Here is a 21,209-nt window from a genome sequence, read left to right on the forward strand (position 1 = left end):
CAAAAAACAAAGATGTCGTTTGGAAATTGCAGCCTCCTGCTCCGACTGGTAGAAGGTCTTCATCAAATGTCATCACAGATACTCCAGGTCCCACTAGATATGCAATTGCTAGAATTGATGACATTCAATCGGCATTCCTATTATTCATAAATATAGCCATGCAAAATATACTTATCCAAATGACAAACATTGAGGGAAAAAAGGTTTATGGCGATAAATGGAAGAACTTCGATGTGACGGCTATGAATGCTTACATCGGGTTACTTCTATTAGCTGGAGTATACAAATCATATGGAGAGTCCACTAAAAGTTTGTGGAATTCGGAAACGGGGCGCCATGTCTTTAGAAAGATTCCACGAAATTTCCAGAGTTCTACGGTTTGATGACAAAACGGATAGATCTGAAAGAAGAAGCACAGATAAACTTGCCCCAATTAGGGATTTGTGGAGTAAATGGGTCGAGATACTCCCAAAATGTTATAATACCGTAGAAAATGTCACTTGATGAGCAGCTGGTGTCATTTAGAGGCAGGTGCCCATTCAGGCAATACATTCCAAGTAAACCAGCAAAATACGGTATAAAAATCTGGACTCTGTGTGACAGTAAAACATCATATGCTGCAAATGTTCAAGTATATATTGGAAAAAGCCCTCTAGAAAGACCTGAAAAAAACCAAGGCATGAGGGTAGTTTTGGACTTGACCCATGGACTCAAAGGGAGAAACGTTACCTGTGACAATTTCTTCACATCCTACCAATTGGGGCAGATGTTACAAAAAAACAATATAACTATGTTGGGTACTGTACGAAAAAATAAACCTGAACTTCCACAGGGTATCCTCAATAAGGCTACGTTCACATTGGCGTTCCGCCAATGTGCGTCGCTGTTGCGCCGGCGACGCAGCGGCGACGCGCCCCTATGTTTAACATAGGGGACGCGTGCGTTTTTTGGGTGGCGTTTTTTGACACTTGCGTCGTTTACGACGCTAGCGTCGGACGCAAGAAAATGCAACAAGTTGCATTTTCTGTGCGTCCGATTCTCGTCAAAAAACGACGCACGCATCGCAAAACGCGCGTTTTTGCGTGCGTTTGTGCGCGTTTTTCGTGCGTCGCGCGTTGCGTCGCCGACGCAGGGCGGCGCAACGCTAGTGTGAACGTAGCCTTAGAGAGACGTACACAGTTCAATGTTTTATTTTACAAAGGACACTACGGTAGTGTCGTACGTTCCCAAAAAAAATAAACAAGTTATCCTCATGAGCACCATGCACCATGATGCAAAAATAAGTGAGAGAGATGACAGAAAGCCAGACATGATTTTTCACTATAACGCCACTAAAGGGGCTGTTGACACATTAGACCAGCTTGTAGGCACGTATACATGTAAAAGAAAAACAAATAGGTGGCCTATGATTCTCTTTTACAACCTGATCGATGTATCTGCCTATAATGCCTTTGTATTGTGGCGGGAAATAAACCCCAAATGGCAAGAAAAAAAATTACACAAACGACGGCTTTTTATTGAGGAATTGGGGAAGTCTCTCACTAATCCATATGTAAAAACACGGCCACGAAATCCAAGAAATGAGAGTGCAGAAAAAGTGGCCCGACAAATTCGAGAGCATGGTGGAGACGGCGAGCCAACAGCTTCGACCACCACTGATACTGAAACAGCTTCCACCATCGCAACCAGCTGCAAGCGAAAAAGATGCTCATTCTGTCCAACGTCCAGTAACCATAAATCTAATATTATGTGTTGCAAATGTGCAAAATACTTGTGCAAGCGTCATGTAAATTATACATGTGATCAATGCAAGTAATACATTGATCGCATTTATCATTTGTTTTTGACAAAAACCTTTTTTTTTTTTGAAAAGTTTGTATATAGTTTAGAATAAAGAAAAGTTATGTGCAATATGAAGCAAATATTGCAAAAAATGTTAATTTATTTGATTCAAAAAATAAGTTTTTGATTTAATTTTTCATCTGATTATTGAAAACCATGTTCACATACAGTAAAACAATGCAACAGGTAATCAAATAACACTTGAATTAGGTACAAATCACAACTTTGTTAGGTCCGGTCAAAAATGACCGGTAACAGTATAAGTGTATAAAAAAACAACGTTTTTTGCCATTTTATAGAGAAAAAAGCTTTTTTTTTTTTTTTGCCTTTGAAAAAAGTATATCTACATAATGTTTGATATTATTACTTATAGTTAACATTTAGATCAAGATTTTTTTTTTATCTGCAAAAATAATCAATTTTTACAAAAATCGAAAAAATACCATGTTCCCTTTTGGATATAAAAAAAATATAAAACAAGCTTTGTATTTATTTTTTTTTCTGGTATTTGAACAACCATCTTCACAAGCAATATAATAGTGCAAAAACTGTTTTAAAAAACCACTTAGATTAGCTAAAAATGATTATTTTATAAGGACGGTCAAAAATGACCGGGAACAGTACAAGTGTATGTGAAATCTAAACAGAACAGCAGGGTTAATGGCGTGGATTGACCAGCTAGAAAGCCAGATTAAAGATGGGTCACCCAGGAGTAAGTTGCTAGATTTGCTGTAATTAGGGCAGCAGCAGCGTTCCTAGCGGACTCCAAGCGCTTAACATCCAAGGCCGCTGCTCTCTCCAATGCAGCCAGAAGAACTTTATGGCTTAAGAGTTGGCCTGGGGACCTCCAAACAAAGCTTAAATTATGTTCTATCCCATGTGAAGGGAATTTCTTGTTTGGGGAGACCTTGGATGACATCTTCCAGAAAGCTGGAGACAAAAAGGGGTTTCGAAATCTGGGACCAGCCCCATTCAGACAGTCCTTTCGGAACCGGAGATTTTTCCATCGGAGACCCCCCCAGAGAGCAGAATAAATGGGAAGAAGGGATAGGGGATACCTTTTCGGCAACACTTCCCGTGACATAAAGCCCTCCAAATGACATTCTCCCTACGGTGGGGGAAAGACTCACCTCATTCCTTCCCGCCTGGAAGAAAATATCCAACAACATCTGGAATTTAAAACTCATAAAATCTGTTCTAAAAATAGATGTCCTTTCTTTACCTCCCCCCCCCCCCCCCCTGAAATTACGTAGTGACAAAATCAAGAACTTCGGCAGCAGAACAAGCGGCATTAGAGAAAGAAATTATTTCCCTACTACTGAAATCCGTAATTCGGGAAATCTCCCCTCAAGAAATAGGGGAAGGAAGGTTTTTCTCCCCTCTGTTTCTAGTTCTGAAACCCGACGGGTCCTTTTGGACGATTATAAATCTAAAAAACTTGCACAAATACGTAAAATATCACAAATTCAAAATAGAAATAATAAGTCCACCATAAAAATCCTTTTCCTGAATTTCTACATGGTCGTGATAGACCTAACCGACGCATACTACCATGTGCCTATCCACGAACAATCTTAAAAATTTCTCAGGATGACGGTCTCCATAGAGGGACAAATAAGAAATTTCCAATACAGGGCCCTCCCGTTCGGGATCTCAATTGCCCCGTGAATATTCACGAAAATAGCGGAAATGATGGCCCACATAAGGGAACAAAATATAATAGTCCCTTACTTGGACGATTTTCTTATTGCAAGCGACTCGGCTCAAAGTTGCAGGGAACAGAGAGACCGAGTAATGACTATTCTGACGGACTTGGGTTGGCTCATAAACGTAAAAAAATCAAAGTTGGAACCCTGTCAAGTACAGGAGTTCCTAGGACTGACTTTGAACTCCCAGGTTCAAGAATGCCGACTCCCAGGTAACTATGTTACTATGAACAATATTGTATCATACAATTAGGTTCTGTAGAAGGACGTAGATCTGGGGATTTATTATGATGGAATATAGGCTGAACTGGATGGACAAATGTCTTTTTTCGGCCTTACTAACTATGTTACTATGTTACTATGTTACAGGTCCCAAAAAGGACAATATATTAACCATGATGGCACGAACGCTACACAACCCCTCCATGACTCTAAGGAGGGCAATGTCGCTACTGGGCTCTCTTCATGCCTGCCAGCGATACCTTTCGCACAATTCCACACAAGGGAGCTTCAATGGCACATGCTAGAGTGGCAGTTAATACTAAAAAAACAATTTGGAAAGCCGGGTCATTCTAAATTCCTCAGTTATTCATTCCCTTCTTTGCGAGTCCCAGAGGGTGGGGGGCTCACATGGGAGACAGTGGATCAGGGAAACTGGACAGTTCAGGAACTGTCAGCATCCTCGACAGTTTGGGCGGTGCATCGTGCTCTTCTATCTTTCCTAACCTACATTCGGGGACATCATGTCCGAATTTTTTCGGACAACAAAGTGACAGCATATATAAATCACCAGGGAGGAACAAGGTCTTGGTCACTGAGTTCCTCCGCCAAAATTATCAGCCTTGCGTAAGAAAATCTACTATCCCTCTCTGCGCTACATATTCAGGGATCAAACAACGAGAAAACAGATTACTTGAGTCGAACCCAGTTGAAATAAGGCGAGTGGTCCCTGAATCAGTCTATCTACAACCAGATCATAGAAATGTGGGGAACTCCAACAATAGACTTATTTGCCAATTTCAAAAACAAAAAAGAAAACAAATTTTGCTCACTAAACCCGGAAGGGAATTCCCAGGCTCTAGATGCCTTTCTGATTCCATGGACCCACAAGCTGATATATCCTTTTCCTCCAATCGTTCTGATCCCGGCAGTCATTCGGAAAGTCAGAGGACAAAACAAAAATTATCCTTATAGCCCCGTTCTGGCCAAAAAGGATATAGTTTTCCTGGCTAAGGATGCTATCGGTCTCGGACCCATGGATCCTACTGAATATACCAGACCTGCTACAGCAAGGACCGATCTTCCACCCACAAGAGTCGAACTTGTATTTGACAGCCTGGCTTTTGAACGGAGACTATTAAAAGAAAGGGGTTTCTCAGACAACTTAGTTGCTACGTTGTTAAAAAGTAGAAAACCTATTGCTACTAAAATATATGGGAAAACATGGAATAAATTCTTGTCTGTCTCCAAGGTAAAAGTCCAGGATGGTCCTTCAATTGATAAAATACTTGAGTTCCTACAAAAAGGTCTGGAACAGGGGTTAGCGGTCAGTACTCTTAAGGTACAGATAGCAGCTCTGGGAGCACTCTATAACCAAAATATTGCGGCTAATCCATGGGTAATAAGATTTATTAAGGCAGTAACAACATCAAAGCCTTTAATTACTCAAAAGATGCCCTTGTGGGACCTAAACTTAGTCCTCTCGGAGTTAACGGGTCCTCCATTTGCACCCTTAGTCAATTCCCACTAAAGTATCACTTAAGACCATTCTTCTAGTAGCCTTAACATCTGCGCGCAGAATAAGTGACATTCAAGCCCTATCCTCTAACCCACCTTTCACAAAAATATTGGATGATACTCACTCTTGGACCCGACCCGGCCTATTTGCCAAAAGTGGCGTCAAAATTCCATAGGTCACAAGAAGACGTATCCCTGCCGTCATTTTGCCCAAACCCCAGAAATGACAGAGCAGAACTTCCATAATTTAGATGTCAGAAGATGTCTAGTCCAATACTTAGATTCTACCAGGGAGTATAGGAAGGAAGGCTCTTTGTCTGTTTTCAGGGTCCCAGAAAAGGATTCCGGGCATCCAAAGGTACTTTGGCAAGGTGGATAAAGGAGGCAATAGCTTTGGCATATTCATCCACGGGGAATACGATCCCGGATAGTATAAGAGCGCATTCCACAAGAGCAGTAGCTACCTCATGGGCTGAGAGGTCAGAGGTATCAATAGAGCAAATCTGTTAGGCGGCCACCTGGTCATCACCATCAACCTTTTTTAGACACTACAGATGAAATCTAGCCTGTGTCTGACTTGACCTTCGGGCGAAGGGTTCTCGAGGCGGTGGTCCCTCCCTAAGCTTAGTCTCTGCAATTCTCTCCGTAGTACTGTCATGGGAGACAGAAAGCCATAGTTACTCACCGATAACGGTGTTTCTCAGAGCCCATGACAGCACCCGCTTATTCCCTCCCATCACGAGTGCGGTAAGCACCTTAATTACATATAATTTATATAATCTAGTATAGGCACGGGGTTCCTCTATTAAGAAATGTTATATGGTTTTCCAGGACGTCCCTCCTGACAGCACCCTGGAGGACGTCCTCCTCCCCCTTTGCTGGGACAGGAAACACGAGAGTTCAAAAGGGCATATCCCACCCCCAATCCTCAGTGTTTTTCCTGTCCCTGCAGGGACACACGAGAGAAGCTGTGCTGGCTTACCGGAGCTCGGGGATCGTGCGGCTCGTCCAATACCCTTCCCCCTGTCAAGAGGCTCAGGGCAGAAACCCTCCAGCGGGGGGTCCCTCTGCTCCAAAGAACAGGAAGGTCGAGTTCCTGTTGCGGCCACTCCTCCCGGGGGGAGGCTCTCTGCCGCGACGCGGTTCCATGTGGTGCAGCATCCAGAGCGCTGCGGCGTCTGGCAGAGCGTCTTCTGACGGAAGTTCCGGGGAACCGCGTCACTTCCGGTTTTGCGGCATCTGCTACCGTCACTTCCGGTGACTAGGTAAAAATGAGGGGAGAGTGTGTGCGCTCCGGCGTGGGACGCACAAGCAGCCGAATCGCTCCTAATCCAGCGTGGACCTGCTGAGAATCGTCATGGAAAGCACACCAGCGGAGGAAGGGGTGAGTGCGCAGTGCGCTGTCCCCCCTATCCACGCACACATATTCAGGCACCCCATTACTTCTCCCTATCTTATATCGTTTAAGGATAAGGGAACCCCCGCTGCCCCCCCTCCTCAAGTTAAGTCCGGACACCCATGCAAAGAACTTGCGTGCAGATTGCACTTCCAAGGTTATGAGGGACGAACAGCCGACACTTCTATCAGAAATGAGGTCCCTAATACGGGAAGAAGTTCAGGCTTCTTTGTCCAGTATTGTGGAGAGGTCCAGCCCAGTTCCCAGCTGTAAGAGAGCCATACGGGGACGAGACATAAAAGAGCCAGAATATAGCTCGGAGGACCTGTCCGCCTCCGATAACTTTTCCTCAGAAGAGGAAGGGGAACTTCCTTCAGGGAGTCAGGACCACCAGAGAAAATACCTCTTCCAGGCTGAGGATACAAATGAACTTGTGCAGGCGGTGCGGACCACGATGCAGATTGAGGAGACATCCAAACCTCAATCCAGGCAGGATCTGATGTTTGGTGGACTTATGTCACGTAAACAAACGGTCTTCCCAGTAAGCGAGCATATCAAGGCCATGATACTGGAGGAGTGGAAGGAGGCAGAACGCCGGCTGGTTTTAACTAAGGACTTCAAAGCTCGCTTACCCTTCGAGCCAGAAGAATTCAAACTTTGGGAAGAGATCCCCAAAGTGGATGTTCCGGTGGCAAAGGTTGCAAAAAAGACAGCCATTCCATTTGAGGACTCTTCAAATCTGCGGGATCCTATGGATCGGAAGGCCGACATACTGCTTAAAAGGGCTTGGGAATCTTCTGCAGCCCTAATTAAAACCAACATAGCAGCTACCTCGGTAGCCCGGTCTATGTATCTTTGGATGGGTCAATTGGAGGAACACCTTTCCAATAAGACCCCCAGGGCTGATATATTAAGCTCCCTTCCTATAATGAAATCTGCTACGGCCTTCCTATCTGACATGACGGCTGAATCTGTCAGGTTTTCAGCTAGGAATGGTTCCCTATCCAATGCGGCTAGAAGGGCAGTATGGCTAAGATCCTGGTCGGGGGATAATGCCTCAAAAACCAAATTATGTTCTATTCCTTTCTCGGGGGCAAGAGTTTTCGGGCCTTCTCTAGATACCATCCTAGAGTCAGCCTCTGATAAGAAGAAAGGTTTTCCAGAGGACAAACCAAAAAAGGGCCAGTCCTTTCGGAGAGGTTTTCCCTTCAGGAGACAGTCCGATTACAGAGGAGGTAGATCCAACAGAGGATTCAGTAGAGGTTCCCGTAACCAGGGCAATAGAAGCAGGAGTTTCTTCTTTAGCCCATCTTCAAAACCTAAGACACAATGACGCCACACTTATAGGCGGAAGGCTCCGCCACTTTGCGGAGAATTGGGCCCGAGTCACCCAAAATCAATGGGTTCTTCGGACCATGTCAGAAGGTTACAGCATCGAGCTTTCCTCTCCTCCTCCGGACAGATACATCGTACCTACGATGGTCTTGCAAAACTCTCCCATGATGTTAGACCTAGAGGACATGCTTTCCTCAGGGGTCATAATCCCAGTACCATCTCTAGATGTAGGTCGGGGTCACTACTCTTCCCTATTTTCTATAATGAAGCCCTCCGGCGACTCGCGCACAATAATAAACTTGAAACCTCTAAATGCCTGGGTCAGGTACAAGAGGTTTCGCATGGAGTCCATTCGCTCTGCAATCCTCTTAATAGATCGGGACGCTGTGATGTGCACTCTCGACCTCAAGAGTGCCTATTATCAGGTCCCTGTTCACCCATCATCTCAGAAACTTCTGAGGTTTGCGGTGGCGCTGCCGTCCGGGACCTGTCACTACCAGTTCCAATGTCTTCAGTTTGGACTTGCCTCGGCACCTCGGGTGTTTACAAAGCTGGTGTCAGAAATTGTCGCTTTCCTGAGAAACCAGGGGATCAAGATAGTTCCATATCTAGATGATTTTCTCCTGATCGCAAGTACACCAGAGATTGTCAGATCACAGGACCCGAACGGTGTCACTGATGGAGCGATTAGGATGGATCATAAACTGGCAGAAATCCGACCTGAATCCGGAGTGCAAAAAGACCTTCCTGGGAGTATGTCTGGATTCGAGAAACAGGATATCCCGGCTACCCGAGACAAGTTGGAGGCGATCCAGATACAGATCAGGCGTCTATTAGAACGCAGAGCATCAATAAGAACGGCCATGAAGGTACTAGGTCTGATGACGGCCTGCATACCGTGTGTAAGATGGGCTCAGTTCCATTCAAGACATCTGCAGAGGTTAATCCTTTCCAAGTGGGACCGTCGTCCGTCTTCTCTGGACCGTTCTTTAAGGCTGACGTATCCAGTACGAAGATCTCTACTCTGGTGGAATCAACCAGAGAAGCTAAGAGTCGGGTTGTTATGGTCTACCAGTCCCTATGTAGTGGTAACTACAGATGCCAGTGCCTGGGGCTGGGGAGCCCACCTGAAGGGCAGGATCCTACAAGGGAGGTGGCCAGCAGACGTCGTTCACAACTCCTCCAACTTCAAAGAGTTGTATGCTGTCTGGGAGGCGTTAAGAAGGAACCAACACACCCTCAGAAATTGTCATGTCAGGATACTATCCGACAACGTTACAACGGTGTCGTTCCTGAAGCATCAGGGAGGCTCAAGACACTATCCGCTTCAGGAGCTGGCGGGAAGAATATTCCGCTGGGCAGAAGATTCGGTCCTATCCATCTCGGCAGTCCACTTAGAAGGCTCGCAAAACACCATAGCGGATTATCTGAGCAGGAGACGGGTCTTTGCAACAGAGTGGGAACTCAATCAGGAGGTCTTCCAGGATCTTTGTCTTCACTGGGGAACTCCCAGTATAGACCTATTTGCAAACAGGAGAAACTCAAAGGTCTCAAAATTCTTCTCGCTGAACCCTCAAGATCTCCCAGAAGGGATAGATGCTCTGAGCCAGGAGTGGACAGAACCTCTCTCTTATGCATTCCCGCCTCTAGCACTGATTCCAGCCGTTCTCAGGAAAATCAAGGAGGATCAGGCTCGAGTCATATTGATTGTACCGTTTTGGCCGAGAAGGAGCTGGTTCTCTCTCTTGCTGGATCTGGCAGTAGAGAACCCAGTAAAGCTTCCTCTCAGAGCAGATGTAATCCATCAGGGTCCGGGGTACCACCCAAGTCCAGAGAATCTCCATCTCTCTGCATGGATCCTGAAAGGAACATCCTGAAGGCAAGAGGGCTATCAGATCAGGTGATCTCTACTATAAAATCCAGCAGAAAGCCAGTCACATTGGCAATTTACCTGAAGATCTGGAGACGTTTCTGTCTGGAGGGTGGCAGGTCTGAGGTTACGGCAGGCGCTCCCGACTTACCCGGAATTTTAGACTTCCTGCAGGCTGGGTTTGACAAAGGTCTCAAACCAAGCTCTCTGAAAGTGCAGATCTCGGCACTTAGCTCTTCTTTACTACCCCCTAGCATCTCACCCGTGGATAGTTAGGTTTATCAGCCACCCAGAGGTTGCGCCCTACCATTAGACAAATCTCGCCATCCTGGGACCTAAATCTGGTCCTCAGATTCCTCTGTAAAGATGTTTACGCCCCGGCCAATAATATGCCCATTTCAGTACTCACTCGTAAAACAGCATTCTTAGTGGCAATTACTACGGCTAAGAGAGTGGGGGAAATCCAGGCCCTATGTACTAGGGACCCTTACCTTCAGATTAGAGAAGATAGTCTAGTCCTTAGATTGGATCCCTCCTTTATTCCAAAGGTGGGGTCAGTAAAAAACAGAAATCAGGAGATCGTGTTACCATCCTTCTGTAATAATCCGGCTAATGAGAAAGAAAGAGCCCTTCATTCCCTCGACGTCAGACAGGCGGTTCTAGACTACTTAGCAGCCACCAACTCGTGGCGTATCGACCCAAATTTGTTTATTTTGTTTGGAGGGAAGAATAAGGGAAAGAAGGCTTCTAAAGCTTCTATTGCTCGTTGGATCACTTCGTTGATCTCTGAGGCTTATCAGTCGGAAGGGCTTCCTTCTCCAAGGGGTCTTCACGCACATTCTACTCGAGGGATAGCTACTTCGTGGGCTGAGAGAGCAGGTGCATCTCTTGAGCAGATCTGTAAGGCAGCCACTTGGGCTAGTGCTAATACATTTTGTAGACACTATAAACTTGATGTTCTGTCTGGTCAACATACGGCATTTGGGAGAAAGGTTCTCCAGGCGGTAATCCCACCCTAAGGAGGTGCTTTGGTACTCTCCAGGGTGCTGTCAGGAGGGACGTCCTGGAAAATAGGTATTAAGCTTACCGTTAATTATGTTTCCAGGAGTCCATACTGACAGCACTGGTAGTTCCCTCCCTGTATTACTGAGATCCTCTATGTAAGACGTCTGACATAAGATGTATTATGTTCTGGTATAAAATGTATTGCATGTTATATTTGACATATGAGTAAATATGTTTATGACACATTAATGTATATATTGTTTCTATTAAAAAGTCTTTTCTGCATGTCCATGAGGTGGTTCTTGTTACAACACCTGAGGATTGGGGGTGGGACATGCCCTTTTGAACTCTCGTGTGTTTCCTGTCCCAGCAAAGGGGGAGGAGGACGTCCTCCAGGGTGCTGTCAGTATGGACTCCTGGAAACATAATTAACGGTAAGCTTAATACCTATTTTTTCTCTGTTGTAACTAACCTGGAGGTCCTCCGATGCTCTGTAAACCAACTGATGCGAGGGAGAGGTACCGCCCTTTTATCTGTAGGTTTCCTGTCCCTGAAGGGCGGATCCCCTCCGTAGTGCTGTCATGGGCTCCGAGAAACACCGTTATTGGTGAGTAACTATGACTTTTCTTGGATTTTCCTAAATGATCGGTGCAAATGAGTCAGTCTAATAACTCATCACCCGTTAGATTATACATCGAATTTTATTGAAGAAACCTCCCAATGATAACAGTATAATCTCCAAAATGAATAAAAAATCAAAATGCATTGTTCCAAATTATTAGGCACAGTAGAATTTCTAAACATTTGATGTTTTAAAGAACTGAAAATGCTCATTTGTGGAATTTGCGGCATTATGAGGTTACATTCATTGAACAAAAAAGCTATTTAACTCCAAAACATCCTAACAGGCCAAGTTACATGTTAACATAGGAACCCTTATTTGATATCACCTTCACAATTCTTGCATCCATTGAACTTGAGTTTCTCTTATCACCTCATTGGAGACACAGGAACCATGGGGTGTATGCTGCTGCCACTAGGAGGCTGACACTATGCATAAAAAAAAGTTAGCTCCTCTGCAGTGTACACCCCACCGACTGGCATTATGAGCTTCAGTTTTAGCTTAGTGTCAGTAGGAGGTGGACACGGGTCTTTTATTAGACCCTTATCTACCTCATCGTGCGTCGTTTTCTTTCAGGTTTCTGGAGGGATACAGTGTGAACAATCACAACTGTAATCCCACATTACAGACTGAGTACGGCTTGTACTGCCACCCCGTATCCTCATAGCTCCAACAGCAAGACCAAAGACCCCTAGCACACAAGCGTGCTCAGAAGACAGATCCTAGCTCTGTCCCCCCACCCACTCGCCCACCAGAGCCTGTCAGTTGGAGGAGACGGGACGTCCATCGCCAGCTCCCTGGACGTCTGATGCCTTCCCCGGTTTGTGGTTAGCAATGGCACGGCGTGGGATATTTAGGTGAGTATTCCCCTTCCCTCAGGTACCTGAATCACTCCTGAAGTCGGAATGGTCATGGGGGGGGTTCCCGGGGGATTCCTCCTTTGATGTCTCTTTTCTGCGGGCGGGGAAATATGGGGCAGGAGTGTTTTGGGTCCGTTCGCTGGGCGGCCGCGCTGTTCCGGGCAGCTGCACTGCCCCTCTTTTTCCTGCGGATGCAACAGCTTCTGGGTGGCTCGGCGACCCTGCGGGCGGCCGCGCTGCTGTTGCAGCGTCCGCACCTTCCTCCATCCTGTCGCGGCGGCGTTGCAGGCGGTCGCACTGCTTTTCTTGGCGGCCGCATCCTTTTCGGTGCCGCGGCCTACTCCGGCCGCCGGCTTCTAATTTAGGTCCCGGGAGATTTAGGCCTACTTCCGGCGCGACTTTGCTCACTTCCTGTGGTTGGGCAGGTTTTTCTACCACCCAACTAGTTTTTTTTTGGCAGGCTATGCCCACCGGCGCCATCTTGTTGCTACTAACCTGGTGGTTAGCCCCACCCACTTTTCCCCTGCACAGCTGTAGTGTTCTTTTTGGTGCCAGGAATGCTGGCTCCGCCTCCTTCCAAGAGCGCAAATTCTGGCGTCCGTTTCTGGCGGTCTTCTGTCAGCACTGCAGCGCCGGATAGGAGAGTGTCTCACAAGCCTGTAGTGAAGGACCATCGTTTCTGGATGGCATCTTCAAAGTCGTGCAGCCTCCCATCCGGAAAACCCTTCACCCGCCGTGAGTAGCTCTGCTCAGCAGACTGACACACTCCTCTGCCCTCCTGTCCCCTAACCGTCTGGCATTCGTCAGGAACCCGTTCGTCATGTCTAATTCTAAGGGAGGTTGCTCTCGCCCTCCTACTTCTTCCTCTGCCTTAGTCAAACACTTTGCTTGTTTGTCTTGTAACTGCAAGCTTCCCTCAAGTCAGTCCTCTTCCCTCTATCATGTGTTTCTCAACGCAAGCAATAAATAGCCAGGTCTTTCACTGGGAAGGAACAACCACGGGAAGGGCAGCATCCAAAAAGGAAAACCACCTATGCCAAAACATGGTATCCATCCACAGACAACTGTTTCGGGGTATTTGCCCCTCATCAGTGTGGATTAGGAAACTGGCTATTAGGAGCAGTGCCTAGTAAAAGGACTATAAACATAAGGATGAATGACCTTGGGGAGATCAAAACATCCAACACCGTTGAGACACCATCACGTGTTTCTCAACGCAGTGATCCAGAACACTGCCCCCATCCCTAATGGGAAATACGCAAATGCATGTACAAAAGCCGTGGAGACACAATCACGTGTTTCGCAAGGCAAGCAATAAATAGCCAGGTCTTTCACCGGGAAGGAACAACCACGGGAAGGGCAGCATCGGAAAAGGAAAACCACCTATGCCAAAACATGGTATCCATCCACAGACAGCTGTTTCAGGGTATTTGCCCCTTATTAGTGTGGAGTAGGAAACTCGCTGAGTAAGGTGAGGCGTTCTCTGATGCACTTTCGCATATTTCGGAGCTGGACTCCAACCAAATCTCTAGCATGAGGGATATGGTTCAGAACCTCATTGGAGCGATAAATCAGACCGGTGGCATCAAAGACTCCTCTACGGAACCCGCAGATCAGGCGGTTTCGTTTAGATGGTCAAAACCATTTTCCAAGTTTTTCGCTCCTCACCCTGAATTCGAGGAGATCCTGACCAGAGAAGGAGAGAATCCGACAGGACGCTTTTAGAGAGCAAAGCGCCTTGGTGTTTTGTATCCTTTCTCTGGAGCTCCCCACTAATTGGTCTGCTTTTCATTCGGTGGATCCTCCAGTTTCCAGGCTGTCCACCAACACGGTCCTTCCGCTATCCGGCGGAGCATCTTTGAAAGACTATCGATAGTCATTGAATCCTTTGCAAAGTCAGCCTTCGAAGCGGCTGCGTCCACTTTTTGCCCGTCCTTTGCTTCCACTTGGGTTTCAAAATCCATTTCTGAATGGGCCAAACAACTCCGACGGGGCCCCATCTGGACAGCTGGCAGAGGTTGCTAACCAGATTTCCCATGCGGGTGAATACCTGGTCTCTGCTTCCCTGGATGCCACATCTTGTGCGGCTCAGGCGTCCAGCAATACTGTGGCCATCCGTCGAACCGTTTGGCTCAAGGCCTGGCAGGCAGATTTGTCTTTAAAAAAAATTAAAAAAAAGTACCTTACCAGCCTGCCTTTTCAGGGTTCACATCTTTGATTCTAAGCTGGACCAAATCATTAAGGATGCCACCGGGGGCACAATTTCCCTTCTTCCCCAGTGTAAACCTCGCCGCCCTCCTCCTAGGTGGCAATTTCGGTCCTTTTGGCCCTTTCGTTGTTTTGCGGCGTCCGATTAGTTTTCCCAACCGCAGAGGCCACGGCACATCAAGAGAAGAAGGTATCCTTTAGACTCTCTCCTTTCTGGTATCCTCGCTACTCCCAAGGTAGATCCTCCAGGTCTAGGTCTGGCAGGTCCACCTCAGCATGACTCACAAGACCCCAGCCCACTTCCCAAGCTGGGCGGTCGTCTCCTCTTCAGAGACGTCTGGATCGCCTCAGTAGGGGACGCATGGGTCAGGGAAGTTGTATCCTCAGGATACAAAATAGAGTCCGTTTCACGGCCCTGGGATCTTTTCTTCGAATCCTGACCTCCAAGAGATTCCGCTCTAGTTCCGGGTTTCTTTGCAGCCATCGCTTCTCTCCTCAAATCCGGGGTAATCGTTCCCGTCCCAGAAAAGGAACGGTTCACAGGGTTCTATTCGAATCTTTGTCGTACCGAAAAAAGACGGTAAGGTTCGTCCCATTCTGGATCTAAAATTGCTGAACAAGAGGGTTCGTCTCAGACACTTCAGGATGGAATCCCTTCGTTCAGTAATTGCTTCCATTGAGGCTCAGGAGTTTCTGTGCTCCATAGACATCCAGGACGCCTACCTCCATGTCCTGATATTCCCCAGACATCAACAATTCCTGCGTTTTGCAGTTCTTCAGGAGCCTTTTCAGTTCGTCGCCCTGCCGTTCGCTATAGTGATCGCTCCAATGGTTTTCACAAAGATCTTGGCAGCGCTGATAGCCATCTTGAGGGTCAGGCGCCTGGTACTTTTTCTGTACCTCGACACATCCTCATCAAGGTTCCGTCCTTTTCTCAGGCTCAAGAAAGTCTGTCCATCGTCATTGACACTCTAGCCCGTTTTGGGTGGCTTGTCAACAGGAAGAAATTGTCTTGTTCCCTCTCAGCGCCTTGTTTTTCTGTGCATGCTCTTCGACACTCGTCAGACCAGAGTCTTCCTTCCCGAAGACAAGAGATCCATTGTTCGCCGGGAGGTTCGCCTGCTCCAGGGTCCTCGGCTTCCCTCCTTCCGATTGGCCATGAAGGTTCTGGGGAGGATGGTTGCAACATTGGAAGCGATTCCCTTTGCCCAATTTCAGTCAAGACCTCTTCAGCAGGCTATTCTATCACAGTGGGACAGGTGTCTTCTCCCTGGATCATCCGATTTGGCTTTCTCCACGGGCCAAACGGTCCCTCAACTGGTGGCTGACGTCACCTCTCATCTCCCAGGGCAGGTTCTTTCTCCCAGTTCACTGGCAGGTGGTGACGACTGATGCCAGCCTGCTCGGCTGGGGTGCGGTGCTTCATGACCTGACTGTTCAGGGCCGTTGGTCGACGCAGGAGTCATCCCTGCCGATCAACGTCCTCGAAATTCGGGCCATCTTTCTGTCTCTCCTTCACTGGGAAAAGATTCTCAGGGTTCTGCCAATTCGGATCCAGACGGACAATGCCACAGCAGTGGTATAGGTCAACCACCAGGGGGGTCTCAGAGTTCTCAGGCCTCAGCCAAGGTATCCAAGATCCTCCTTTGGGCAGAGGAAACTGTACCGGTGATATCCGCGGTGCATATCCCCGGCATGGACAATTGGGCCGCCGACTTTCTCAGCTGCGAGGGCCTCGCGGCAGGGGAATGGTCCTTGCATCAGGAGGTCTTTCATCAGATTTGTCTTCAATGGGGGTCTCCGGATGTAGACGTTATGGTGTTCCGAATCAACAAGAAGGTCCCTCGGTTCATCTCCAGGTCCCGCGATCCTCTCGCAGTGGGCGTTGACTGGCCATTCCTTGGTCACAGTTTGTGCTCCCCTATCTGTTTCCACCCCTGCCATTGCTTCCCAAGCTGTTGAAAAAGATCAAGGCGGAAGGGGTGCCGGTCATTCTGATGGCCCCAGATTGGCCCAGGAGATCTTGGTTCGCAGAGATCGTCAGTCTTCTCGCGGCTTCCAGACAGACCTGATCTGCTGTCTCAGGGTCCGATCTGCCACCCGAATTGTCGGTCGCTCAGTTTAACGGCGTGGCTGTTGAGACCGCAGTTCTAAGAGCGTCAGGCCCTTCGGATCGGGTGATTCATACTATGATCCAGGCTAGGAAGCCTTCATCTTCCAGGATCTACTATCGTACCTGGAAGGCTTAAGGCTTACTTCCTTTCGTGCGAGTCCAACCACGTTTCACCTATGTCTTCTTCCCTTCCTTCCATTTTGGCCTTCCTTCAGGCAGGACAGGATGCGGGCCTTGCCCTTTGTTCCCTAAAGGGCCAGGTTTCTGCGCTCTCCATCCTCTTCCAGAAGACATTATCTTCTCGGCCACAGGTCAAGACTTTCCTTCAGGGAGTAGCCCCTGCTGTCCCTCCGTACAGGGCGCCTGTGGATTCATGGGATCTCAATCTTGTGCTGGAGGTGCTGAGGGATCCCCCCTTTTGAGCCTCTCAGGGAGGTTTCCCTGTCAGTCTTGTCTTGGAAGGTGGCCTTTCTTGTGGCTATCACTTCTATCCGGCGCGTTTCCGAGTTGGCGGCCCTTTCTTGCCGACCTCCTTTCCTGGTTATCCACCAGGACAAGGTGGTCCTGAGGCCTCCGCCTTCTTTCCTTCCTAAGGTGGTTTCCACTTTCCACCTCAACGAGGACATCGTCCTACCCTCCTTTTGTCCAGCTCCGACTCATCCTCTGGAGCGATCGTTGAACAAGCTGGACCTCGTCAGGGCGGTGAGGATCTACCTGGCTAGAACGGCCTCTTTCAGGAAGACAGATTCTCTTTTCATCATTCTTGATGGCACGCGTAAAGGCCTGCCGGCTTCCAAAGCGATTATTGCTCACTGGATCAGGACAGCAATTTTGGAGGCTTACCGGGTCAAGAATAGAGTGCCCCCTTTCGGGATTAAGGTTCACTCTACCCGGGCAGTTGGCACCTCATGGGCGGTGCACCACAGGGCTTCCGCCCTACAGCTTTGCAAAGCGGCAACCTGGTCTTCCATCCACACGTTCGCCAAATTTTACAAGCTCCATACCTAGGCTTGGGCGGACGCTAGCCTAGGCAGAAGGATCTTGCAGGCGGCAGTGATGAGTCCTCTGACCTGATGGAAGTCTGTTTTTCCCACCCCAGGGACTGCTTTGGGACGTCCCATGGCTCCTGTGTCCGCCAATGAGGCGATAGAGAAAACAGGATTTTTTGGTTGCTTACCGTAAAATGTTTCTCGGAGCCTTCATTGGGGGACACAGCACCCTCCCATATTATTCAGTTTCTGTTGTTCTGTGTACTATGACTGTTCTCATGTTTACAGTTCTCATGTTTGTGGTTGTTATTGCAACCTTATTGTTCTACTGCTTCCTCACTAACTGAAGCTCATAATGTCAGTCGGTGGGGTATACACTGCAGAGGAGGAGCTAACTTTTTTTTAATGCATAGTGTCAGCCTCCTAGTGGCGTCAGCATACACCCCATGGTTCCTGTGTCCCCCAATGAAGGCTCCGAGAAAGATTTTACGGTAAGCAACCAAGGAGAGTTTCTGCTTGTATTTGAAGTCAGAATAGCCTCCCAGAGCTGCTGTTTTGATGTGAACTGCCTCCCACCCTCATAGATCTTTTGTTTGATACTCCAAAGGTTCTCTGTAGGGTTGAGGTCAGGGGAAGATGGTGGCTACACCATGAGTTTTTCTCCTTTTTATGTCCATAGCAGTAAGTGACTCAGAGGTATTCTTTGCAGCATGAGATGGTGCATTGGTCATGCATGAAGATGATTTTGCTCCTGAAGGCACGTTTCTGCTTTTTATACCATGGAAGAATGTTGTCCATCAGAAACTATATACTTTGCAGAGGTCATTTTCACACCTTCAGGAACCTTAAAGGGCCCTACCAGCTGTTTCCCCATGATTCCGCCCCAAAACATGACTCCTCCACCCCCCTTGCTGACGTCGCAGCCTTGTTGGGACATGGTGGCCATCCACCATCCATCTGGACCATCCAGGGTTGCTCAACACTCATCAGTAAACAAGACTGTTTGGAAATTAGTCTTCATGTATGTCTGGGCCCACTGCAACCATTTCTGCTTGTGAACACTTTATGGGTGGCCGAATACTAGGTTTATGCAACACAGCAAGTCTTTGAAGGATCCTACACCTTAAGGTTCGAGGGACTCCAGAGGCACCAGCAGCTTCAAATAACTGTTTGCTGCTTTGTAATGGTATTTTGGCAGCTGCTCTCTTAGGCTACTTTCACACTTCTGTCTTTATAAAGATGTTGCAATGCGTCGTTCTGCGCAAAAAACGCATCCTTCAAAGTTGCCTGCAGGATGCGTTTTCTGCACATAGACTTGTATTACCGACGCATCGCGACGTATGGACACGTTCCATACGTCGTGCACTGGATGCGTCGTAATTGGCGGGCCGTCGTCGCATAAAAGTTCAATGTAACTTTTGTTGTGCGACGCGTCCATTTTCGACCGCGCATGCGCAGCCGATTCTCCGCCCTCTCCTCCCCGGAACTCATAATGGGCAGCAGATGCGTCTGAAAACTGCATCCGCTGCCCACGTTATGCACTATTTTGCACAACGTACGTCGGGCAGACGGTCTGCGACGGCCCCGTACCGACGGAAGTGTGAAAGTAGCCTAAGCCTGGAAGCATATGCCAACCCGGGGAAAAAAGTCTCTCAACATTTATACCTGAAAATTCAGCCCGGGATTCATGCAACGCACGTTTTCAACTATTTTTGCAACGTCCGTCGATACGTCGGTTCACTGCACTCTGACGCAGGACGACCGTCTTTCACACTTCCGTCATTTGGCCTCCATAGCAATGCGTCATTTTGGAAAAAAATGCATCCTGCAAATGTGCCCGCAGGATGCGGTTTTTCCCCATAGACTTGTATTGCCGAAGGATCGCAACGTATGGCCATACGTCGCGTCCGTCGTACACTGGATGCGTCGTGTTTTGGCGGACCGTCGTCACGAAAAAACGTTTAAGGGAACATTTTTTTTGTACGTCGGGTCCTACATTTCCTACCGCGCATGCGCGGCCGGAACTCCGCCTCCTCCTCCCCGGGACTTTAGAATGAGCAGCGGATGCGTTGAAAAACTGCATCCGCTGCCCACGTTGTGCCGAATTTTCACAACGTCCGTCGGTACGTCACGCCAACGCTTAGCGACAGCCCCGTACCGACGGAAGTGTGAAAGGATCTTTAGGCCTCTTTCACACTTCCGTCTTTGTAGCCCCGTCGAGATATGTCGTTTTTTGAGAAAACAGGATCCTGCATTTTCTCAGACTTGTATTAGCGACGTATCACGACGGATGGCTCCACATTTTGTCCATCGTGCACTGGATCTGGTGGAATTTGACGTACCGTCCTTTTTGAAATAACGTTCAAAGGAACGTTTTTTGTCTGCAGTGGAAAAACGTTCCCCGACGCCTCCTGCGGCATACGTCTTTTGCACAGAATGGAAGCCTATGGACACTGGATCCTGCGCACGCTGTGAAATGCAGGAATCCAGTGACGGTGCAGTTTTTACATCCATCTCTCTCGAAATTTATACCTGTAAATTCAGCCTGGGACTCGTGACGCATTGGTCATAACACTGGATGCGTTGCACACGTTTTCCTCTAATTTTACAACGTCTGTCGATACGTCAGTTCACTGCACTCTGACGCAGGACAACCGGCGGAAGTGTGAAAGAAGCCTAAGATGGACAATGATGTTCTACACAAAGCCATGTTGTGAACTCCATTCTGACCAGACCTAGTCCCATCCATGTACGATATGTTCAGATAGTCAATAGAATGCCCAGAAGGCTCAGTGATTAACTCCGCTGCCTTGAGCCCAGTGGGGATGAGCAATGGCAAATCTACCTCTCATGCAGCTACAGCTTTGTTTTGGACAATCCCTACCATTTAGAAGCGTCCCTGAAAATGTACAGATATACTGTACCCAAGCTTCACCCTGAACCCAAACCCCACTGAAGACATAAGGAACCCGAACTTTGGAGCTATAAATCTCTCTCGGGAAAAGTAAATTTTCGTGAGTGTCCGGTATGAACCCCAAACTGTCAAGTTTAGATTCTCTCATCTCTACACGACACCTTTGAAAATGTTCAGTGGAATGTAGCACCTCACCATGAATCCATGCAAGTTGTCGAGTGCGGCTTTCATGTACTAAGGCTGTGTGCACACTATGCGGATTCAGTGCGGATCCGCAGCGGATTTTTCCGCGCAGAAAAGCTGCAAAGTGATTTACAGTACAATGTAAATCAATAGAAAAAAAAAAGCTGTGCCAATGGTGCGGAAAAATCCGCATGAAATCCGCTGCGGATCAAAAGAAGTAGCATGCTACTTTTGTGCGGAACTGCAGCATTTCTGACCCCTTCCATTATAGAAATCCGCAGGGGTAAAAAATGCAGAAAATCCACATCAATTCTGCAACAAAAACGCACAAAATCCGCACCTGTGTTTTCTGCCAGGAGATGCAGATTTTGTGCGGAAAATTCTGCACCCGAATCCGCAACGTGTGCACGTAGCCTTAGACTGTTTTTT

Source organism: Ranitomeya imitator, chromosome 1 (genome assembly GCF_032444005.1).
Source record: "Ranitomeya imitator isolate aRanImi1 chromosome 1, aRanImi1.pri, whole genome shotgun sequence".
NCBI lineage: Eukaryota > Metazoa > Chordata > Amphibia > Anura > Dendrobatidae > Ranitomeya > Ranitomeya imitator.